The following is a 26415-nucleotide window of genomic DNA, read 5'->3' on the forward strand; positions in this document are numbered from 1 at the left end:
TCCCGAGGCTGAGAAATCCAAGATTAAGGTGCTGGACAGTTTGGTTTCTGATCAGGTCCCTCTTCCTTATTGGGTGTGCAAATGACCTCCTGTGTGTCCTGGGTCCTCACATGGCAGAGAGTGACCTCTGCTGTCTCTCTCTCTCTCTCTCTCTCTCTCTCTCTCCTTATAAGGTTTCTAGTCCCATCATTATCCCACAAAGGGTTCCACCTTCATGGCTTCATCTAAATCTAATTATATCCAAATATGACCACATTACAGAGTTAGGGCTCCCAAATATGTATTTGGAGTGTGTGTGTTGGGGGGTGGGGTGCACAGTGCAATCCATAGCAAATGCTAAAATACTGACATACATAAAACAAAAAAGCAAATTGACTCCAATATTCAATTCCATAATAGCTTGGATCTGAAACCAGATTTTGTTGGTATTTGAAAATCTTGATAGAACACACTCTTCCTTTCCTTATTAAAATATGAGTACTAACGTAAAATTGGAACAATATGTCATCTGATTTACTATATTTTGGGTCAAGTGGTGAAAGAACTATTCAGACAACCTGCCAGATTCTGTTAGGTTACACCCAGAGCTTCACGGTTTAAGACAAACCCAGGCTGAAGTTTTGACTCATAGGCATGTGGTCTGGCTCAAGAATATGCTACATGTCTCTGGAAATACACACACGGATGCACACACACACACACACGCACACATACACACATATACAGACATGGAGCCAAGAAACACAGAAATGTCTTCGGAGAATGAAAGCAAAAACCAGAACTGAGTATCTTGTCCTACCAATTTCCGCCATCCCTTAGAGAAGCAGCTAAGAATTTCCTTTGTGGTTTCCATTTCAAGGAATTTTTAAAACTCAGCAGTAACTAAGTTTCTTTTTGTATTATCTCATAATTCTATTTCTCTCAAGAAATGGGTGTATTAACCTTGTGACAGCAGTAAGTTTATAGATAAGCACAGACAACATAGAAAAAGCATTTAAACATGATATGAAAAAAGAAAAGTCACACACTGCTCAACTACACATAAGGTCGCAAAATAGCCCTTTTTGTTTCGTTTTCTTTTGACTTTTAACTTCAATCCCTTAGGTGCCATCATGTTTCACTCTGGTTTCCCATAAGCCCCAAAGTGTCATTATAGACCAGCTGCTCAATCCCACTCTGCCCACACATGCCCCTTGTTCTAAATTACCCTCCTTGGTTCTAACCCTCCTCCCTACAGTCCACACTAATCAAAATTCCTGTTCCTGTGGATAGGAGGAAAAAATCTAATTAAACTAATGCTCAAATGTGATTCCCTGATAACTTTCCATGCTACCCCCCAACCCCAGCTCTTAATTGTGTAGTGTTAGGAATAAAATTCTAAGTAGGACATGGAACTTGAACAGGAGAATCAGATATGATTCATCTTAGCAGGCAGGACAGTAACATATATTTACAACACAGGAAAAACTAGGCTTTTGGCAGTGACATCCCATTAATTTCTAGAATTTTGTTGTTGCATCTTTCTTGCACGACAGATGTTCCCTTTTTTCTTATCTATCTTCTTTCTTCCATCCTGAAATTTTTATTTCAGTTACAAGAAATTATCTCTCTAAATGGCAAAGATCAGTCTTTAATTTAAGGTATTTCTTTAGCAAATCTCCCTTACAATAGTCCCCAGACAAGAGGCATGTTTGAAAAGAGGTGTAAATACAGTATTGTGTGTTAGTTACTCGGTTGTGTCCTACTCATTGCAATTGCATGGACTGTAGCCCACCAGGCTCCTCTGTCCATGGGATTCTCCAGACAAGAATATTGGAGTGGGTTGCCATTCCCTTCTCCAGGGGATCTTCCCCACCCAGTTATAGAACCTGGGTCTCCTGTATTGCAGGCAAATTCTTTACTGTCTGAGTCAGCAGGGAAGCAAGTACAATATTAAAAGAAAATAAAGAAAAGAGTAGTTACATATAATTTTGGGGTCATCTGGAAAGGCATTTACAGAGAAGCAGATATTATTAGAATTAGGCCTTAGGATAACAAACATTTGGAGAGAAATGTTAAAATGACTTTCACTTAAAATGGAAAATAAAACAGTACCAAATGCTTGCAAAGTGTATGCATGTCTAAGTTTTTTATTTATTATATTATAAAGTAATTATTTCAATTTTATTTAAATTGTCACAATTATCTTTAAAATCGTTAACAACAGTGGGCCTTGCTGTGAATGTGTGTTAGTTGCTCAGTTGTGGACTGTAGCCCACCAAGCTCCTCTGTCCATTGGATTCTCCAGGCAAGAATACTGGAGTGGGTAGCATTTCGTCCTCCAGGGGATCTTTCTGACTCAGGGATCAAACCCAGGTATTCTGCATTGTAAAGAATCAAGTGGATTCTTTACTGCCTGAGCTGCCAGGGAAGCCATGGGTCTTGCTGTAGGTAACAAAAACATTTGTTGTGTTTAAAACTTTTTTCCTAATCACCTCTTGGCAAAAAAGAGGCTAACACAATTATTTGATCCATTTCTTTAAATATTTCTAATTCACTTATTCTATTTGTTTATATATCTGTACATGCTGTGGTTTCTATCCAATTTAGTTTTTAACAGTAATTATCATTATTATTATTTTCCCATCTAAAAAAGAAGCAAATAGTCATCCTGGCATGGGCTATATGGTGATTTAGTCACTAAGTTATGTCTGATTCTTGCAACCCCATGGACTGTAAGTAGCCTGCCAGGTTCTTCTGTCCATGGGATTTCTCAGGCAAGAATACTGGAGTGGGTTTCCAGCTCTTTCTCCAGGGGATCTTTCGATCCAGGGATCAAACCCGTGTTTCCTGCACTGCGGGGAAACCCATGGGCTATACAGACATACGGTAAAACAATTTTTCTTACATGTAAAGTTTTGAGATACACGCCAGTGATAGAAAACTCCTCTCTCATGAGCTTCAGTATCATCAGACTGGCTTCGCTGATGCAGAGCCCAAAGAAAACAGGCCTGGGGCCCATCACTCAGGGAATTCTGTTTCCAAGTTCAGTGTGTCTGTTGCTCAAGATGACTTAGCATGTGGAGTTGTTTTTGCCCTAAACTTTAAAGTCAAATGTCTGTGTTTTTGATAGTTCACACTTTCTTCTCAAAACCCCAAATATTATTTTAACTCATTAAAAATCTTGCAGCTCAGCAAGGCCCCAAATGAAATAGCTACTGTGTTTCTCTGATTCATTTGTCTACATAGGAACTTGGCAACTGTAATTGACACTCCATTTTGACCCACGAATACCTAATATAAGGAGAGGAAACTCTCCTATATTTTATTCCACAATAAGATTATTTTCATAGTGAAATTCAACTTTCCAACATAAAGATAGAGGAAACCCATTATGACACATGTTTTACAAACTCTTTTGAACTATTTTTCTAACATTTGAATTTTGGCAATGGTTTTGCTCCATTCTGCCCAACATACGTTCCTTCAACTTAAAATGAGATATATAATTTCATGAAAACATTAATTTTAAAGTTTAAAAATTTTTTTCTCTTCTTATACAAAACGGAAACTGGTCACTGCAATTTATGAAAGAAAACACTGTTGTATATTGTTTTACCCAAGAAAATAAATTAAGATCAGGCTGTAGAAGTGATACTATACAAATGGGAACTTGTCCTATTGGATAACCGAACAGATTATCAACATTTTGCAAGAGTTTGAGAAACAACCTTTCACTTCTAATTGTGTTCGTTAATACTAATGGCTTATATATCACTTCTATCAAGGCTGATAACCCATTGAAACTAATGGTTCTTTGATTATATACCTCCAGTTTATATATAATAGATGCTATTTCATTCCTGCTTGACAAAATAGTGGTGAAAGTTTTTCAGTTCTCTAGATTTTGATCATGTATTTTATCTATAAAAACATTACTAAAAAAGAAAAACCCACATTCTTTTCAAATGAACTATATGTTTAGCCATAAAACAACTCAATAAAAATTCAAATCATCCATAGTGATTCTCCAGTCATAATGAAATTAAATTAGAAATCAACAACAAAGATAACAAGAAAATAACATACTGTTAACCCTTTTGAACATAGCTGCAAAAATTCTTAACAATATTTTAGTAAATTATTCAATAGTGTATGAGAAAATATACATCATGACAAAGTTTTTGGGCTCCAAAATCACTGCAGATGGTTACTGCAGCCATGAAATTAAAGATGCTCGCTCCTTGGAAGAAAAGCCACAACAAACCTAGACAGTGTATTAAAAAGCAGAGACATTACTTTGCTGACAAAGGTCCATATAGTCAAAGCTATGGTTTTTCAGTAGTCATGTATGGATGTGAAAGCTGGACCATAAAGAAGGCTGAGCACCAAAGAATTGGTGTGTTTGAATTGTGGTGCTGGAGAAGACTCTTGAGAGTCCCTTGGACTGCAAGGAGATCCAACCAGTCAATCCTAAAGGAAATCAACCCTAAATATTCAGGGACTAATGCTGAAGCTGAAGCTCCAAAAATGTGGCCACCTAATTCGAAGAGCTGACTCATTGGGAAAGACCCTGATGTTGGAAAAGATTGAAGGCAGGAGGACAAGGGGACAAGAGAGGATGAGACGGTTGGATGGCATCACTGACTTGATGGACGTGAATTTGAGCAAGCTCCGGGAGATGGAGAGGAAAACCTGTCATGCTGCAGTCTATGAGGTCACAAAGAATCAGACATGACAGCGAGTGAAGAACAACAACAATGGTTTATGCCAGGAACGGAAGATTTGTTTAAAGTTTGAAAATCAATTGATGACATGCAGCATTATTAACAGACTTATAAAAACTTTATACAGACTAAAAAATAAAAATCTTATTCAGAAAAATCTTTTTTGGATTGAAGTATCATTTCCTGAGTAAAAAGAACTCTCAACAGACTAGAAGTAGCGAAGGGTTTCTCAACCTCAACATGGTCGACATTTTGGTCAGATAATTATTTGCTGTGGGAACCTGACATTTTGGATCAGATAATCATTTGTTGTGGCAAACTGTAATTGTGCATTACAGTATATTTTGGAGCCAGAAGCACCACTCTGTTCAGTTGCATGACCAAAAAATATCTCCAAACATCTGTAAACATCCTTATTAAATAAAATCCTACTCCTGGTTGAGAACCACTGAAATGGAAGGAAATTCCCTCATCTGATAAAGAACATCTACAAAAAAAAAAAAATCCTTGCAGCTAATATCATAATTAATGGTAAGAGTCCAAATGCTTTCTTCTTTAGACCCAAGACAAGACGAAACTGTTCACTTTCACCTATGTTATTCAACATTGTAGTGCAGATTCTAGCCTGTGGAGTAAAACAACAACAACAAATAAAAAAAGTAACAGGACTTCCCTGGTGGTGCAGTGGAAAAGAATCTGCCTGCCAATGCAGGCAATTCTGGGTTCGGGAAGATTCCACATTTTGTGGCGCAACTAAGCCCCTGAACCACAGCTACTGAAGCCTGTGTGCCTGGAGACCGTGCTCAGCAACAGGAGAACCACAGCAGTGAGAAGCCCATATACTGCAACCAAGAACAGTCCCTGCTCATTGCACCTAGAGAAAGCCTGTGCAAAGCAACAAAGACCCAAAACAGCCAAAATTAATTAATTAAAAAATTAAAATGTTCACGTTGAAAAAGAAGAAGCAAAACTATCTAATCACATGCAACATAATCTATGTTGGAAATCTTAGGGACCATCAAAAAGCTACTGAAATTAGTTTTGCAAGTTTGAAGGATACAAATTCACATACAAAAATAAAGTGTGTTCTATGTAACAGCAATAAACAATTGGAAATGGAATTTTTGGAATATACCATTTACAATATTCTCAAAACTATGAAATACTTAGAGATAAATCTGACAAAAATGTGCAAAACTACATTACAGTGAAAAGAAGGAAACACTTGTAAGAGAAACTAAAAACCTAAATAAAAGAAGAGACAGATTGTGTTCATGAAACAGAAGACAATGTTATTAAGACGTTACTTCTGCCCTAAATTGATCAAAATTCCAGCAAGCACTTACATGGAAATGGACAAGCTGCTTCTAAGATTCATATACATGTGTAATCGTCCTAGATTATCCAAACAACTTTGAAAAAGAAGAACAAAGTTAGAATATTTATACTACTTTATTTCAAATCCCACTATAAAGCTACAGTAATGAATATTATGTGGTATTGCATAAGAGATAGACAAATAAGTCAATGGAACAGAATAGAGTCAAGAAATAGAACATCACATATTTGGTCAATTGATTCTTTTGTTTTTGTTTTTTTTTGTTTGTTTGTTTAAATTTTATTTTATTTTTAAACTTTACATAATTGTATTAGTTTTGCCAAATATCAAAATGAATCTGCCACAGGTATACATGTGTTCCCCATCCTGAAGGGATAAAGACAATTCTGTGGAGGAAAGCTATTACAAATGGCACTGGAGCAACTGGGTATCCTCATTACAAAAAAAAAGTTTAATCCACCCTCTTACTATGGCATATAAAAAAATTAACTTTAAATGTATCAAAGAGCCTAAATGTAAAATCTAAATCCATAAAACTTCCAGCGTAACATATAGGAGAAAATCTTTGTGATCTTAGATCGGGCGATGAAACCTAATTTCTTTGCCTTGAGATGGGAAACACAATCCACAAAAGAAAAAATTTGTTAATATTTTTCTTTTCTCAAAAGTAAGAACTTCCACTTTATAAAAGGCACTGTTAAAAAATGAAACGACAAACTAAACTGGGAAGAAATATTTGCAAATCATCTGATAAAGACCTTGTATGCAGAATACACCAAGATATCTCCACTTTTACTTCCTATGTAGCACATCTAATTCTTCAGGAAAGATCTCTTGGCATCACACACTGAAAAAAGTTCACCTTTCTCATCGCCTCCATCAAAGCCCTTCATGTCTCTCACTGGATTTCCATAGTAACCTCCTACCTGGTCCTTTTTTGGCCCTTAGTTACTTTCAGCCTATTAATACAGCAGCCAGAGTAACCCCATTCCAATGTAAAGCAGATCTTGCCACTCAGCCTTGCCAGGGCACCACTTTTCAGAATCAAAGCCAAAGTCCTTACAAGATACCACCTAACTAACTCACTCTTCCTTACCTTCCTGAGTGCATCTTGTCCTTCTCTACCCTTTCCTCCTTCCATCCCAGCCTCATTGATTTCCTTGCTATTTGGGGAAACTACCAGGCACACTCTTTTTTAAGATCTTGTTTACACTGCCTAGACTCTATGACCCTCAGATATCTATATGGCCATCTCCCTCTCCTTTTAAAACTTTTACTAAAACGTTCCTGAGAGAGATTTCCCCTGATATCCCTTAGTTAATTCTCTAACATGATTGTCCCTCACTCCTCATATTCTTTATCATGCTCTGCATTTTCTGCTTCCCTTAGTAATTATTCACATACTAGATAATTTATGTATTTATGCTTGTTGTGCTTTACTAACCCTCTACCCTCCATTTTAATGTCCGTGAGGGCAAAGTCCTTTTTCTCCTTTTGGTTGGGGGGTGTTTAATGATATTTCCTACATGCACTGAACAGTACCATGAATATAGCAAATACAAAGTAAATATTGCTTGAGTGTGGGGACAGATATTAAGTATGTCACTCGATAAGTATTCTGAGGCTTTCCAGTGGTTCAGTTTTAAAGAGACAAATATGAGAAGTATACTTGTATTTTAACAGAAATTGAACAGATATCCCTTCAAGGCTACAAGCCTTGGTAACGAGTTCATGACTCCCATCCCTGCCGCTCCCCCTCCAGCGGTACACTGAGGACGATGCCCTGGATGCTGGAGTATAGGATAAGGAGTCAGGTGGAATGACTCTCAAAGGGCAGAGATTTAACTGGAGCAGAAGTTTTATGAGATGAAGAAATCTGGACACAGATAGTTTCACCTTTTCCAGGCGAACAGAGGGCGCAAGAGACAATGTCTAAGAACAATAAAAGCATTTGAAAGGACAACAAGAGAAGCTAGAGAGAGCATGAGCTTTCAGCCTAAAGAGAAGAGGAAACATTTTTTGAATAGACTGAAGACACAGGGAAATGAGAATTTCAGAGAAAGTTATATTAACCTCAACAAGGATGCTAAAGAGTACCAAATGGTCATGTTAGCCTAAGTTTTCATACAGAACAAATCTTTGTGGGACATAGAACTAACCTTCACCTCCACTAGCTGGGCACACCTAGACCTCTCTCAAGTATCTTTCATGGCTTGGGATCTTCATGCTTCTAAGAATATTCTGGCCCTTTTGAATAGGCAGGGAGATTCAATGTTTTCAGAGACCATATATATTGTGCCAGTGTAGTTTTTCTTTCTTCTATTTTTTTTTTTACTGTTTTCTAAGTTTATGTTTTAATTTCTATTGGGAATTTATCAGTATACTTTTTTTCATAGCTATTCCAGAGTTGTAATTGGAAGGGAAGCAATGTATATAATAATCCAAAAAGCAGATATAATGGGTTTTGGTGAATTTATATGGTTTTGCTACTTTTGTCAGCTTAACATCAAACTTGTGTTCCTTTAATAAATTCTTCTGGATGAATACTAAATGTTTGGCAAAATGTGGTATCAAAAGTGTGACAACATTGATCCAAAAACTAACCAATCAGAATTACATTGATCAAAAATCAGTGATAAAAAATAAAAAATCAACATTTATCAAGAGCTAACCAAATTTGGATCATTGACAACACTGATCCAAAACTAATATGCATATGCAGATTATTAAAACTACAAAATTGTATTTTTTTCCTACATGGGTATGTCTATCAAAATGAGCCTATTGGAAGAAAGTACATGTAAATATTGCTGAAAAAATAACTAGAAATCTATCAAATACTACATCTTTATTGCTCTGACACATATGTGGTTACTCCAATAAATTGCAAGCAAAGTTTTCACGTAGATTTTTGAAAGATCAGTTTTCAGAGACAGTTTCTTCATGGCTTCCTAGGTGGCGCTAGAGGTAAAGAATCTGCCTGCCAGTGCAGGAAATGCAAGAGGCAAGAGTTCAATCCCTTGGTCAAGAAGATCCCCTGGAGGAAGGCGTGACAGCCCATTCCAGTATCCTTGCTTGGAGAATCCCCATGAACAAAGGAGCTGGAGGGCTACAGTCCGTGGGGTTGCAAAGAGTTGAAAATGACTGAGTGACTAAGCACGGCATGTACTTGTGTGGACAATTCTAAAGTGCTTTAAAGAAGCGATAGGGAATAAGATTGGCCTATATCCTCTTAAATCAAGCTTGTTCAATAAAATAGTTACATGTTAAAAAAAAAAAGACACTCTATATTAATTTTAAGTTCATTACTATTAGGACTCTATTCTTTCACTAAAACAGAAAAATAAAAGCCTGCTTATACCCACAATATCACAAATGTTAAATGTGAGTGCTGAATTAATGATGATTGTACTCAATTCATAAAGGGCTAAACACTATTTTCAAAGGATAGGTTCCACTTCACACAATCAAAAGGTTGTTGGACTTTAGAGTCCTTGAATTCTATAAAAGTGCAGATTTAAATTTCCCAATGATAGTTGAGGATTAGCTATCCAGTCATAGCCAGTGTTTATTTTTTAGATCCTAGTACATGGGAAGAAGGACAGGGAAGCCTGGCATGATGCAGTTTATGGGGTTACAAAGAGTCAGATACAACTTTGTGACTGAACAACAATAACAGCATGGAAAAAAAGCTCATCTTCACAATAACTTATAATCCTCGTTCTGCAATTCCTTTTTCTTAAAAAAAAAAAAAAAGTACCTAATTGCTCCACCAATAAAGTTGTTCCAAATGTGTACATTTAACTGAGCTCAGTAGATACAAGTCTTCAGGAAAACAATCATAGAATAGAGATGCAAACATGAAAAAGGCAATTATTTAAATGGTAAAAATAATTCTAGATAACAATGACTGTCACACCAGCCATGAAGTCTAATGACTTGACGTGGACTATCATCTCTAATTTTGAAAAACCCTTAGATCCAGAGACTAAAACCAAGGTTTATGCAGGATAAGTAATTTGAATAGGGTCATCACGGTTGTTAGTTTTGGAGCCAGAGTTCTTTCCTGATACTTTGCTTTCAACTTTTTAACTGCCCCTCTACCATATTTTATTAGCTGAATAATATGCAAACATTTAAAGGAGTTTTGTATTGAGATTTACAAGTGGATAGGAGAAGAGGACAAATATCTTGAAACCCTTCTATGTGCCTGACACTATGTTAAATATTTAGGAAACGATCTCATTAGTTATCTTTATCCTCATATCTGGTAAAGCATTTATGAGAATATAAGTTCTGGGATTTGTTTGGAGTCGGGCAACTGAAGGATGAAAAATAAATAAGAGTGATTAAAGATTTGGGAAGAAATCCTTCTAAATAATAGAGTAAATCGTGAAGTCTTATTTGTTTAGGGAAGAGAACGTTAAGGAGAAAATTACTAATAAGAGTATCTGGATATCTAAAAAACCATTTATAAATCTATGTGAACAGGGTTTTGTTGTTTCCTCAGGCCAATATAAACAGAAACAAGGCTAAATTATACAAGAGGGGGATTATAGTACTCAGGAGGAGAATCTAGTCAAGAAGAATTTGCGGAGTGAGAATGTTTATTGAGTGCCCTCTGTTACCAGAGGCAGAGCTACAAGCAGATAGGTATAGAGATATACAAGTTATTTTAGGAAAGAACTTACATCAATTCTCATTCCATTCTGCTCCAGTGTTTTCTGAAGGGAAAGAGATAAATTTATAAATATATCTGTATATAAATTTAATCCTATTTTCCAATCTGGGAGTTATGTGGAATTGTCCCTATTTATAACGAGGAATCTGAAACTCAGAGAGTTTAAGAAGTCTTCCTAGTTTCACACAGCAATTAAGAGAGCGTCAAGAGAGACAGTTGAACTCAGGGTGTTACAGTTAGAAAATGTGGGTTCCAAAGTAGACTTGGCTACTGTCCATCATTTGATTGTGAGAAAATTACTCTCATAAATTTCTAATACTTCATCTGTAAGATAAAAATAAGAATACACACAATGATAGTTGGGAAGATTAAATAGTTTCAGTGGAAGTATTTTGAATATGAACATAAATGACCCTTTAAAGAATTTATGAAGTTGTGGACTTCCTTCTTGTGGCTGAAGGTTAACTTCAAGGAATCTAAATGCTCATTTTTTAAATCAGTAATATTTTGAGATAAACTCCTAAAAATTGCTTCTCCCTCCAGGTTATTTGAATGCTCTTCATCTGAAAATTATATATAAAATGTTATCCCTGCCACTTACCGTTTTAACCAAATTTAACATACAAACCAAATGTTAAGCATTGGGTTTGATATTTCTGATAGTCCATGCTTTGCACTATCTTTGAGAGATTTTAGCTACCGAATAAGAAAAGAAATAATGGCTATAACATAATACTCTGACTTGTCATCTACTCAGTAGTATCAGCAAGTACTCAAAACATGATCATTATGCTATCTAGGTGTCTGTCAGTCTTGATAAAAATTAGAGAATAAACGTGAATAATGAAAACTGCTTACAATTTCAGAGATGTATCACATACATCTAGGGCTAATAGGTTTAATATTTCTTATATCCCTTTTTAAGTTCCTCTTTTCTCATATATAAATTGGGATTGTTCCTCTCATTATTGGAAATCTCTGGGTAGTTGCAAGCCCCATGTAGACCCAATGATCAGGTTAATCTGATCACTAACCACTGAAAGAAATACCTATGTCATAAACCGCAAGAGAATCCATTGATTGTAAATAAAGTAGAAGGGAGGCATTACTGAACAGTTTCAACCAAGCAAGATAATTAAACTCAGAGATGCTGTTTCCTGTTTCTCTGGTATAAACAACCAGCCTGCTGCACCCGCCTCTACACAACCTGGATGTCTCAAGGCCACAGCACCCTTCTTTCCTTCCACGTTCCCCAAAGAGAATCCTGGGTCATAAAGGAAGAACTGGTGCAACTTCTTTCCTGAAACGACTTGCGCTTCCTCTGCCTTGATATCTGTGTCATCTTATTATAAGAGGAGCGAACATCTATTATTAATTGACGCACTAATTAAAGCCATACTTGCTGTTTCCATTAGCTTATTCCCTACATTCTCCAGAGTTGGCTGTCTGGTTTTAATCAAAACCAAATGGTAGTCCAAGTTCCCAGCCTAGAGCAGCTAGGAGGAAGTCATCCAGTGGAGGCACAAGAAAGCAGAAAAGATAAACAGACGATAGTTCACAACATTTGTGTCGGAGGAAGGATACAGATACTGTGAGCTGCTTGAGAGATGTGAGTCCCAGACTCTGTTCTGCGGGATGGAAGCAGTTGCAAGTGGTTAATGTCAGCAAGACTGTAATAGGATCAAGATGGAGTCTGTCTTCTGCTTTTCCAGCACTAGATGTGTGTGACTGGAGGATTCTGGCCAGAAGCAAGGCTGCCTGGGCCCTGACACAAACTACTTTATTTCCGGGAAGGATTCTTGGGATCAGAGATTTTGAAGAAAACGTTCTGTTTGCTGGATTCCTAGGATCTCACTTAACAGATCTCAGGTACGGTGTGTAATCTGGCTGCAGCAATTTAAATGAAGGAACGGTCAAAAGGTTTTCAAATTTAGAAGAATTACGGTATTAAAAAACTCTAACTGCATCTTGCTCCCTTAAAAGATCTTTTGAAAGGAGTCCTGCAAAGGTATTTTGATTACATTGTGTGTATACACTGAATACAGTGGAAAAGTTGTAGAGGAAGGAAAGAACTATGTTTTCTATCTTTTTTTTTTTCCATAAGCAGTGTGGGATAGAAAAAGGCTTTACGGCTTTATGACTCTCCAGCTAATCACCTCAAGGGTTTTGACAAACTCACTTCAGTTCTGTGTAAAATCAGAACTCCTAAATCGCCGGCCTCAGGGCTCCCCCCTCCCCTCCTCCCGGCTCAGTCTTTCTCACACGCACACCACTCAGAGGCAGGAAATGCTTCGCAGGCAATCTGGGCCTGGTTGTGGAGGCCCCTTTTGCAAAACATCAGTCTGAATTTACTAGACAGAAGTCACTAGGAACGCCTTGACAGACTCCGGCTTCGGCTAAGGCTCCCTCCAGCTGCGGAGGGTGTTTTTGTTAGAATCACACACTGCGCAGAACCGCTTAGAATAGAGCCATGATCTCAACCACGAAATGTGAACTTATATTTTGGAGAAAGTAACGGAGACGGACTCCTCTCCTAGGCTGAGTGTTGAAGCATGTCATGCCTCGGCGTTTCAGCTCCTCCTCGTCGAGGTAAGACGCTGTGGACTATCTATCTCTCCGCTTTGAGGCAATCTACAGAGAGGCAGAAAGATTGAGAGACATGTTAGCATCTTGCACGGAGTGGGTGATTTCTTGGGTGTTAGAGCTGAGCCACGAAATCAGAAGTGGAAAAGGTTTAATAAGAAGAAAACTGTGGGTCAAACTGTTTTAGCAGAATGTCAATTCGGAAATAGGCTCCAGGGAGACTTCACTCTTTTTCTCCGCAAAGTAAGATCTTATTTTCAAGTCCTTTTCATCCTTATTTATGACTAAAGCCAGAAGACCAGTTTCCCTATTTTATGACTTTTGTGAAACAAATACATTATTGTCACACATTAAGTGTGAAGTGTAAATGATTTTTTTTTCTTTCCCCGTCTTTTGCCAAGAGAAGAGTAGTTCCTACTAGAATGACTTTATTTCTTAATAATGCATCTTTCAAAGAAAAGTTTGTGTCTCATTTAAAATATGAAGATTGGAGTCTTCAGTATGTCCCCACCCAGTTTCAACTACAGGTCAAACTGCTAATGTACAGCTTGCTAATAAATGGTTTATTTATTTATTTTTCAAAAAAGTAAACACATGAAAGTTTACAACTTATTTCTATCCTAAATAGAATTTACTCTGATTTTTAAAAATTTAAATATCAGAATTAGATTTAAGATATATATTAACTTTCCTGAATTTTAACTATTCACTGCTCAAATTCTGTGTGAATATTTTTGAATAATTAAAGTAAATCTCAATGACAATGACATTCCTTATTACCATTTTAAGGTTGCTGGAGATCACTAAAATCATATGAAAAGCTGATCTGTGTCCATAATTCATGTAATCATAAAATTACATTTCCACAGGACTGTAGTGTTTTTAACTTATGTTTACACGTGCAGTGTATAAGGAAAGAAATATAGTAATGTCTGAAATAGCAGAGTTTTAATAGATAACATAGTGTTATATTTATACTTCTGAATACTTAGAATGAAAACCATTATTTTATAGAAATAATATGGAAAGATATGTGAAAGAAACAAATAGCCATGCATATTTCCAAATTTATTAGATGAACACAAAATATCCTAAATGAAATATGAAAGCTATTTGACAGTTGGATCATATGAAGTCAAAGTTTTCGTCATAAACTTTGACATGGTATAAGGTGACCATTTGCTGTATTAGCTAATCATGCTTAAATTTTATGCTAGAATAACTTGTGTTGACAAATTCTAACTATTCACTAACAACTTAAGTCATGTTAAGACTTAAAAGTGATAAAAAGAATCTGTTTAATATGTTAAAATATTGACTTTTCTAAATTATAATTTAATAAAATTCCTCAATAGAATTTTAAGGAAGGAAAAAAATATGAGAGGTCACCTCTTCTAACACTGTTTTAAAGGTGCCAATAAAGAAGCTGAAGTATGACATTCAAAAATGACCTGTCCAAGGTCAAACCGCTAGTTGAAAAGATGACATTGGAACCACCATACCCTGTGTCATAATTCAGATAACTTTATATCACATCATCTTGCTCCCAAATAATAATTATGCATAATAGGGTATGAACATATCCATATCCGGTAGAAGGCTACCTTTAAACAGAAAATTGAAATGCTTCTTAAAAAAATAAAAGGCTTACAGCTGCCACTAGTATTACAGCATGGGGGGAAAAGAAAATTCCTGGTTTTAAAAAAGAATCAAGTTTACTAAGTAATGAAATTTCCTCAAATGCAAAAGTTTTCTTCTACCTTCAACAAACACTTTAAAGGAGTAACTTGTTTGTGACCGTTTTGTTACATTTCATGTTTATGCCCAGGAAATCAATCCATATGCTAATAATTATATTAATTTTAAACTGATGTTTCTTAAAAACATAGAGTTAAAAAGGAGGTTGTCTGATTCATATTTTTGTATCTAAATGGTATCATTATAACCCAACCCAACCAGTGACGTTCAGGAAAGATTTTACTGCCCCCCATTGGAATCAGTTTAAGAATCTTACACACCCAGACATGTTTTTATTTAAATAACCTAAATCTCCATTGCTATAGCCTGTTTCCAGTTCTATGCATTTTTACCTGAGTGGAAATGTGAAAAGGCTAAATGGACATGTGAAAATATGTGTACATTTTGAGGCCAAATAAACCCACTTCTTTTCATCATGCCTTCAACAGCTTATTTTTAGTCCTTTAATTGGTTCATATATCTACTCTGAGCCTTCTACAAAGTCCTTTAGTTGTAGAATGCAGAATTTGTTATGGTATATAAATAAATGGCTGACCAGTGCAGTGTTAAATGGAGGAGTTGGCTGTTTCATCTGTACCATTCCTCATATATGACAGTATATGTTGCTGATCATGCTGAAACACTGCACTTTTCATGGCAAGGGCCTTTCTAATAAAACTAATATGTTTCATTTTTAGTACATCCCATGTTGTTAGAGAAAATGTGAGTCGTGACCCTTTTCCCCCCATTTTTATGAACCAGATTGGATTTCCTGATGTTATTACCACTTAAAAGATAAGCTATTCAACACTTCCAATGTCTCTACCCTCTACATGATTGGAATGAGGAATAAACACGTAAAGCAATAGCCCATATAACTGATTGCATGATTAACTAAAGGGCTTAGTGAAAGAGAGTAGTATATCATTTTATTTATTTTTTCTTGAGTACGTTATAATAAAAAAGAGAATTTTTCTGGCCCTATCCAAGTCTGCTCATACCATATGTGCGTGCCAAGTCCCTTCAGTCATGTGCGACTCTTTGCAGCCTTATGGACTGTAGCCCGCCAGGCTCCTCTGTCCATGGGATTCTCCAGACAAGAATCCTGAAGCTGGGGGCTGTGCCCTCCTCTGGTGGATCTTCCTGACCCAGGGATCGAGCGCGCATCTCTCATGTCTCCTGCACTGGGAGGTGGGTTCTTTATGGCTAGCGCCACCTGGGAAGCCCCTACCCATACCTACCCCTGTTTTTGTTTAGTCAGCAAGTCGGGTCTGAGTCTTGGGGACCATGGGGTAGACTTACTGAGTCTACCTGAAGCCTTTCAGGTTTCTCTGTCCATGGGATTCTCCAGGCAAGAATGCTGGAGTGTGTTGCCATTCTCTTCTCCAGGGGATCTTCCTGACTCAGGGATTGAACCTGCATCTCCTGCATTGGCAGCTGAGTTCTTTACCGCTGAGCCACCAGGAAGGCCCACAAATGCTTTAGGCATGTTTTAATCTTACTTATAGAGAAAGAGTCTTATAGGATTGTCTTTTCGGTTTTGTTTTGTTTTTACTGTGCTGATTCTTGGTTGTGCATGTACTATCTTTAGTTGCAGCATGCGAGCTCTTGGTTGAGGCTTGTAGGATCTAGTTCTGTGACCGGGTATTGAACCCAGGCCCCCATGCATTGGGAGTGCAGAGTCTTAGCCACTGGACCATCCTTTCATTCATTTTCTTTTTAGAGAATGAATGAATTGGCATCAGTATCATCTTACAATGAGAATTCTCTCTGTAGATATCATTACAGTACAGCAAAGTTCCAAATGAGTGATGATTTAGGTTTAGATCAGTTATTATTTGAATAAATGTTAAGAATTTTACATCAGAATTTAAAGAGAAAGAGGGAAAATTCCTCCAGATTTTAAGAAAATAGTATATTGAGCCTTCTTCTTCCAAGTGAATGATAAGGCCCTTGTTTGTACAATTTAAGTCAAACAGGTTTATAGAGAAGCCCAAATTCAGATTGTCTTTGGTGTGGATACAGAAATACAGCATGTATTTCTGCCATTCTCATTTGGCACTAAACTGCTGGTCTGCTCATAGAGTTTTGAGAAATAGATGGGCTTAGTTTTTGAGGAAGTTATTCAGAATAAAGATGAAGGTGGACCTTGAGACCTAGTTTAAAAGAGATTATTTATTTTGATTCAGTGTATTATAAAGTATAATAAGTGAACTTGAAAATATTGAATAGGAATTTTTGTGTTTAAAAAAAAAGGCAGTGTAAACAGCATGTATGTGAACTTGTTCATGAAAGAAGATAGAGGATTGAAAAAAGCAGTTGTAACTGCTTGTATGTATGAAAGTGAAGTGAAAGTCATTCAGTCATGCCTGACTCTTTGCAACCCCATGGACTATATAGTCCGTGGAATTCTCCAGGCCAGAATACCGGAGTGGGTAGCCTTTTTCTTCTCCAGGGGATCTTCCCAACCCAGGGATGGAACCCAGGTCTCCCACATCGCAGGTGGATTCTTTACCAGCTGAGCCACAAGGGAAGACCTCTATGTATGAAAAGGTTGTCTTAGACTGAAATAACAGAATGGCTTTAGCGATACAGTTCAGATAATCCAGAGGGAATCAGTCCATTAGTAGAAATGAGATAGAAAGAAAGTAGGAAGAGCAGAAAGCAAGATCAGAAATTCAGTAAGTGTTGCTTTTTATTCCCAGCAATTAGCAAAATATCTAGTGTGTCAGGTACTGTCAATACCTGTTTTTTAGTAAATGTTTGTGGAGTAAATAGGAGGGAAAGAAGAAAGGAAAGGAAAACCAATGTTGAAGAGTGGGTGTTGTGAGACTTTTTTTTTTTACGTTTTCCAGACATCCTGTAATGACTGAATAATAATTTTTAAAGAGGAAAGAAAATAAGAGGTTGGCAAGAGTCATCAGAGCCTGAGGCCAGAGGTTAACAACACTCTCATAAGATGACATTACAAGTTCATTAAGAACCAGAGGGAAGCGTGAGCATCCAAAAATAGTTCAAAGTTAAAAGTTACATGAGGCCAGTGAGAGCAGAGCACTGGTGAATTTTCCACAATTTAAATGGGGTGGTGTACTGGAAAGCTCATGGGAAGAGATGGAAATTGGGCTCAGTCTTGCATCTTTGCCATTTGAATCTGCTCTGTGGTTTCAAGCACGCCCCATATCTACTCTGAGCTTCTGCTTTTTATTGGTAAAATCTGGAAGATACTGTAAATATTTATATCACCGGGTCATTTTGAGCATCAGATGAGACTTTGAATGTGCCAGTTGGGTCACATACAGTATAACAAACAAATTTCTGTTTTTTTTTTTTTTTTTTAAAAAGCAGAGGTCAAATGAATCGAGAAAGAAAGAATCATGGCATTTCACTCTGTTGTCAAATCACTCATCTGTATTGAAATAACATGGGCATACAAAGGATAGTTCCAGCTCCTCCTCAGTTAAGGATTCTGCAGCTAAGATCTGTCAAAATAAAGGAATTACTACTGTCACCATCTTCATCATCGTCATCGTCTTCTAGTATCTAGTTTTATTGCACTATGCCATGGATTAAGTGCTTTACATGTATTATCAGCTCATCATTATTATTGTAGCCCAATATTACTATTTCTGTCAATGATTTTCACTATTCCTATTCTTGAAGAATAGGAATACAGAACCTAAGTAATGAATGCAAATCACCTGAAAAAGAAAAAGATTGTTTAACAGACATCTTGCCCTCACAAAAAAATAGAGATAATAAACACCAGCCACCAATAGGTGTTGGACATTGATGTATTCCTTAGTCCTGCCAAAACGTCTCTGTATAAAATAGGATAATAACAGTACCCACTACATAGAGTACTTATTGCTCATGAATATTGTTACTAAGGAGACAGTGAAAGGACAACACCAAATGCAGGGCCTGATCCACTGCTGCTGCTAAGTCACTTCAGTCGTGTCCGACTCTGTGCGACCCCATAGACGGCAGCCCACTAGGCTCCTCTGTCCCTGGCATTTTCCAGGCAAGAATACTGGAGTGGGTTGCCATTTCCTTCTCCAGTGCATGAAAGTGAAAAGTGAAAGTGAAGTCTCTCAGTCGTGCCTGACTCTTAGTGACCCCATGGACTGCAGCCTACCAGGCTCCTCTGTCCATGGGATTTTCCAGACAAGAGTATAGGAGTGGGGTGCCATTGCCTTCTCCAAGGGCCTGATCCACAGTAAACACTTAATACATGGAAGCTTTTTTACTATCACTATTACCATGATCATCAAAAGTTTCTAATGCACCAACTATTTCTTGGGTATTGGGGACAGTTGGTAGTAAAAACAATCTAAAATATACATAAGGAGATGAAAAAAATAAGCTGAGAATGATAGATATTAAATATAGAAGGATACCCCTGGTGGCTCAGCATCTGCAATGCAGGATACATGGGTTCAATCCCTCAGCTGGAAAGATCATCTGGAGATGATCTATATTCTTGCCTGGAAAATCCCATAGACAAAGGAGCCTGGCAGGCTACAGTCCATGGGGTCGCAAAGAGCTGGACACGACTAAACCACCACTACCGCAGAGGACAAAAGTTGATATCAGAGGCATCAATCCCTGATGGGAGACCAACCTAACAGAAGTAACTGAGTTCTCAAATGATTTCATGTTCCTGATTTCAGTGAAAGTTGTACTTATCAAATGGCTGAAATCTCAGGATCATGTTGTCACCGAGCTGTTTGAGCACCTGTGTTGCTGTAGCCCTATCTCTTATTTATATTTAGTGATTACTATGTCTACCGTTGGAGTGTTCTTAGAAATGATAGCAAAGCTAAAAATAGAAAGTGACCACTTAAAGCAAAGCCACATCTCACTATGCTGATGATAAAGCATTATAATTCATGTCTGTTGTGGAATAGAAGTATCTTTTTACAAAAAGGCAGAAATCACATTTCAGTCATATTGCTTTGCCATAAAAAAAGACAATGAAACATTTGATATAAAATTTAATTTTAAGTTGCTTCCTGTTGCATCAAAAATTTCAAGTGCAACAAGTTCAGAGCGAAAGCAATACTTTTCTTTGGTTTTAAGGGAGTTTGCAGAAAAGATATGAAGTCAAAATGTGAAATAATTAATCATTCGTTAATGAATTTATTTGCAGAAATACCTAAGCTACAGTGTAGTTCTAGATGCTCAAAGGGATCTGCATGAAATGGGACACTTATTGAGAAGACTATGTACATAAAAAAAGAAAATAAAACATGGAATCCCTAAGGAAATATAGATATCTAGAAATAACTGCATCCATAATACAATATTATCCCCCAAGACTGCGTTAATTCTGGGATCTCTTGGAAACCAATTATCTCCAGAAAACTTTTAGTGATATCAGGCAAATATCATGACATTTTAAAAGATTTAGTCACATTACACGTGGTTATTTAAGAAAATGTTCTGGGAATATGCAAACCTGGCTGACTTGAGCTATAAAGTGGTGATAAGTCAGACACTGCCAGTATCTGAGCTCCTCCCTGCAAGGGAATTGGAAACTACCAGGGATAGAAGAGCCTGGCGGGCTACAGTCCATGGGGTCACAGAGAATCGGACTGAGTGACTACACACACACACGCACACACACACACACACGCACACGCACACACACACACACACGGCTACATTATATAGGAGGAAGCTGGAGGTAAAAATAGGATAACTCAGAAATAATAATTTGCAATTTTTTAACAGCTTTCTTTTTTCCGATGAGCTGACTTCTAGTGGATTGACTGTGTTAATTTTCAAATATACTTGCTTCCTGGAACATATTTGACTCTGAGAGCTAAGAAGGAGAAAAGATTACCAAGCTCAGTAAAACTAATATATACATGAAAATAGGTAAACATTTTAAAAAGTATTTTAATTGGGTACCTATTTCTTCATTCTTTTTCTTAAGATCAAAAATGATGGAAGCTTAGATGTGTCTGCCGGAAAAAGTGATGTACTACTTACTCCATTGACTTAGTTTATTCTAGGTGGTTTACCCTATAATTTAAAAGGCTGTTGATAATTTCCAGACAGCCTAAAGACACAGAAGCTTTTTCAGATATAATATTTTAAGCTCTATTAAGTAATTTATCAATAAAGGATTTTAATAGGAGTTTGTTTTTTCCACAGACAGCTGATGAGGGATAATGAATAACTACCAACTTTTGACACAGTATGTAAAAGTAGATGAATAATGACTTTGTGAAGGAATAGACCCAGATTGCCACTAAAAAAAGGAAATCTGCATACGATCATATAGTGAGAAATTTTTGCATCATGTTATGCAAAAACATTAGGCTTAAGGAGAGGAGGAGGTTTCTCTCTCCTTAAGCCTAATTCTAACCCTGTCTAATTTGGATTAGAGAGCATGAATATTTTAAAGAATAAGTGCTAATTGTGTTTTATTAAAAGTTGGCTACCCTGACTAGACTCATAGAAATGCTTTTTTAAAATATGTGATTTTCTTTTTTTTTGGCTATTTGTTCATCATGCATTTACATACAGGGATTGAGATTAACCATGTCTGTCCCAGGCTTTCTCGCTGATCCTAAGCCTCCTGAATACGTGACACCAGTTTTGCATGTTAAAGCACTCCTCTCATGTTATCATTGAGTTGGGGGCAGTGGAAGGTGCCCAGATGTGCTACAGTTTAGTTTGCTAGATGATTTGTTCTTTGACAGCTCCATCAAGAAAATGAATTCCATTTCGACCTCCACCCATGCTCACTGTCAGGAAGATTTACTTTGCCATTCTGAGCACACATTTGAAGACCTGTGTCTGTTTGACTGTTGTTGATCCTGTTCTGATTGTCTAATTCAACTCAATAAGTGTTTGGGTGGCATGATATGCAAAGTTGACTCCCCGAGGGCAGGCCAAGATCCATTAAGATGTCAAATCATTATAGGATGCTCAGATTCCCCATCTCTCCATATCACCAACTTGACCCTTACATTAGTAACAGCATGGGCCATTGTATTAATAGAAATGTTCTTTTCTTGGTTCAGGAGCATTCTCTATTCTTGCAAGAGTTCATGTTAGGGAATTTAATCCGTGTGTGTGTGCATAGTTGCTCAGTCATGTCCAACACTTTGCCACCCCAATGGACTGTAGTCTGCCAGGCTTCTCTGACCATGGGGTTTCCCAGGCAAGAATACTGGAGTGGGTTGCCATTTCCTACCCTGGGGAATCTTCCCGACCAAGGGATCGAACCCGTGTCTCCTATGTGTTCTGCATTATAGGTGGATTCTTTACCTACTGAGCCATCAGGGAAGGAGCTTAACTTACTTTTAATTAAAAGGAGATTATTCCCCTTATAATATTCATTCCTTCTCCCAGTGACTGAATACATACTATGTGGTAACTATTTCCCACACACACATGCACACACACATATGCACATATGCGTTACAACAGTAGTAGGAGAAAAACATGACCTAGAAATTTAATACAGGATGGGTAATTAAGAAGAAAGACGTAAAGGAAAACCAGAAGTAATTCTAGCCAAGCTGTCTAGAAGAAAGTGGGAAAATACAGAGAAACCAGCAGTACTGTTATGCCTTTATTTTCTCTTCTGTTAATATGCAGCATCTGTGTGAAGGTGTCTAAAAACAACCCAGGAGTCAATCATGTGCGTGTGCGTGTGTGTATTTATTTATATATGTGCACGTATATCTATATATGTCATCTGTGCTCTGAAAGGACAAAACAACTTAATATATATTTAGGTTTATATTCCCAGTGTTTAGCAGACTGTCTACAGCCCAGGCGTGCATGCTCAGTCACTCAGTCGTGTCTGACTCTTTGCGACCCCATGGACTATAGCCCACCAGGCTCCTTTGTCCATGGTATTTCCCAGGCAAAAATACTGGAGTGGGTTGCCATTTCCTACTCCAGGAGATCATCTCAGTCCAGGGATCAAACCCGTGTCTCTTGCATCTCCTGCATTCGCAGGTGGGTTCTTTTATCACTGAGCTACCTGGGAAGCCTTCTGTAGCCTGTTCAGTCCTAAATAAATACTTGTTGAATAAATGACTATGATCAGGCAGTGTTGCTGTCAGTTCTAAGGTACTGCCCACTTGATTTCAGCCACAAGTACTTCATTTGCCCCGAGTTCTCCCAGGCTATCGTGTCAGCAGTAGTGATTCCCATCGGGTTCTTCTTCCCTGAGGACCACTGCCAGGTCAAAATACAAAATGTGTGTTCATTTCAGAAGCAGTTGCAAAAGAGAGCATGATAGCTTGATGTCAGAAATAAGTCAGGGATTCTCAAACTAGAATATCTTCCATTGTTTTTAGTACTATATTCAACTTTGATTCATTTTAAAATACAGACTGTATGCCACAAAATGCTTATGTTAAAGGGTGGTAAGTGTTACAAAATGAGCCCACATAATACATTTTAAATCACTCTGTGTCCAAACATCCTATGCCCTAACATCACAAAAAGCAAATGTGGACATTTCACAAATATTTTCCAGAATCATTACATAATTAGAGGTACATAGGGTTTCTTGTTATATTAATACAGTGGTGTTTGAACACATACATTTAAAAAAGTGAAAAATCCCCATGGAAATTCACTTCATAAAATCAACACCCTAGAATGACTTACACTTTTCCAGATCCCTCATCCAAACCCTGAGCAGCTGAGCTCATTCTGAATGAAACTGCATAATAACGATTATTTTAAAAAATGGTAATAGAAGTTTGCAAAGTAAGTCATCAGTAGTTAGAAATGTAATTTTGAATAAGACAGCCTGGTGAGAAGGCTCAAAGGGAAACTTAGGTTTTTTACAAAGACTTCTGAATCTTACAGGACAGATTCGAGTCAATTCAGATGACTTAGAAAATGAGTCCCGGGTGCTCATATGTGATGGACAATAATGTTCTCAGTCACTCAGTTGTGTCCGACTCTGTGACCCCATGGACTCTAGCCCGCCAGGCTCCTCTGTCCATGGAATTGGAATTTTTCAGGCAAGAATATTGGAGTGGGTTGCCATTTTCCTATTCCAGTGGATCTTCCCGACCCAGCAATAGAACCCGCATCCCTTGCATCTCCTGCATTGGCAGTCAGATTCTTTACCCCTAGCACCCTCCGGGCAGCCCAGACAATAATAATCATATTTTAATTAATACTGTTTTCGGCCTTTAGATCCTGCAGACAGATTTTTAACTATAAATCTTACAAATCAGAATTTAATTAAGAACTGTGAATAAGAAAGCTCGTTGAGATAATTAAAAAAAAAAATCTATCAGACCACAGGATTTGGAGTGAATGTCCACGCTATAGTGGTGATGGTCATAATGAAAATTAGAAAATTTTATGTCTTTGAGATGAAGACACTATAAATTCACAGGAATGATATTGGAAGTGTCCAAAGGACCTAGATAAGAAATTAGGACAGAAGGAGTTAATGGTGTATGAACCTGTCTAATTTACAGTCTCTCTTTACATCTAGATTGTCTCAGAACTGTTTAACTGTCTTCCTTTGATGTTATAAAAATACTTGCCAGAGTTGAGTGCAATAAGTTAACTAATATTATGGTAAGGACTTAAAGGCAAAACTTTTATATAATCTGTTCCCCAGGGGGTTAATAAAACTCTTTCACCTTCTTCATCAAAGAAATAAAACCAGAAGTCAGCCTCAACTTAAATGTAAATGTGGCTTAGAAATGACACAGTAATACCACTTGGCATTTCTTAAGTTAGCCTGCTCTTTCTACGCTGGATAAAAATAAAGAAAAGAAAGCATCTAAAACAGAACCGCCCTATTACAACCCAAATTTGCCCATGAAAGCAGAAATTTTCTGGCCTGCATCTATGCGTTTTTTCCACTTTCCGTAGCCTCCCACACGATAATGACTTATGCATGGAATTCAGGGACTTTATATTTTTCTTTTGAATGCAAAATGAATGCCAACATGGAAAATGTGAATGCTGGCCATTTTCAAAAAGATACACACTGACCTCTAAGGAAATCAAATAGCATCCAGAATGCTATTTGGTCAGTCTGGGGTACCAGAATTCTAATACATTCCTGGTCTTTACAGGATGAGAATATTTACCTTTCTGGCATGTGCTTAGTCAGAATAGCTTGAAATTTTTGGTGGACAGTCAGACTCCTTTTCAATAGACTGAAGTGACCCAAAACCAGCACCGCGGTTAATCTTGTTTATGACTGAAATCAATAAGCCAGTCCATGTTATGTGCTGACCGTTCTTGTGTGGCGTAGAAACTAGAAGTGTCTGCTCTTGAATGAGATTTTTTATTTTACAATTCAGTCATTAGGTTTCATTATGGGACACAATTTGGATTAGTCATTTTTATAAGGTTGCGTTTACATTGGTGTAATTTGTTGCCTTTAACTAAGGCTTTGAATAATTCAAGGCAGAGAGGATGGATGGATATCTGGAATGTGTTTATATCCTGACCTTATCTTATGCTTGGTTTTCATGTTTACTTAAAATTTTTATGGCCAAATTCTAACAGAAATATACAAACTAAACTCCTTGGAAGCCAAACAGAATGAGACTGAAATTCCTAAAGAACTGTTTCAATTGTCTTTCTGTGCTCACATCTTCTTTTTGATTCACCTGAATCCTTACCTGAAGAGTTTAGATTTTATACCTATTAAAGGTGTCTGGAAGGAAAGGAGGCTGTAGAATCTCATTCCATGGAGACAATGAAGTTTGTTGCCTCTCTGGGTCTTAGAACTGGTGCCTACTTTGAATCCAGGCTTACCCTGAGATATGTAGCCTTAAGCAAGTCATTTAACTTCTCTAAGCTTTAACAGTACTAGCTTGCAAACTGGTCATAGTAGCAAAGGGATGTATGTAAATATATTTAACCCGAAAGTGGGCTAAGGTGTGTCCTATTCTTTGTGACCCCATGGACTAGAGCCTACCAGGCTCCTCCGTCCATGGAATTTTCCAGGCAAGAATACTGGAGTGGGTTGCCATTTCCTTCTCCAGGGGATCTTCCCGACCCAGGGATCGAACCCAGATCTCCCTCATTGCAGGCACTTTACCATCTGAGCCACCTGGGAAGCCCATTTAACCAAAGGCATTGCAAATGGTGTGTGGTATGCCTTCTTATGCATGAATTATGTGTTAATATGAGCTAAACTGATTACCCCGGGAGTTTCTTAGTCACTGCCTGGGGTAAATGTGTCCTGGTGATTTGGGGTCTGTATTAGCTCTTTCACATGCTAATATATTACACTGTTGTCTCTGTAGCTCAGGTTTTGCATGAGTAGTTCCCTGGTGACCTTTGGTGCAATTCAAACCAAGCAGCCAATAGATTTCTGTAGCAATTTGTTTCCACAAAAGTTAACCAGGGAA

General features: G+C 37.4%; 1 protein-coding gene across 3 annotated transcripts in view; it reads left to right on the forward strand.

The window, feature by feature from the left end:
- The window catches only part of DLC1 (DLC1 Rho GTPase activating protein), a 521689-nt gene that overhangs the window by 69277 nt on the left and 425997 nt on the right, over positions 1-26415 (forward strand). Inside the window, exon 1 of one of the 3 annotated variants that reach the window (XM_027530241.1) lies at positions 12201-12595. The exons of 1 other annotated variant lie outside the window; for it this stretch is intronic. The gene's annotated coding sequence lies outside the window, so the exon portion shown is untranslated. Of the gene's footprint in view, positions 1-12200; positions 12596-12913; positions 13316-26415 lie in introns of those variants that run through there. One more of the 3 variants, XM_027530240.1, reaches the window with a different exon arrangement.

Source organism: Bos indicus x Bos taurus, chromosome 27 (assembly GCF_003369695.1).
Source record: "Bos indicus x Bos taurus breed Angus x Brahman F1 hybrid chromosome 27, Bos_hybrid_MaternalHap_v2.0, whole genome shotgun sequence".
Classification (NCBI taxonomy): Eukaryota; Metazoa; Chordata; class Mammalia; order Artiodactyla; family Bovidae; genus Bos; species Bos indicus x Bos taurus.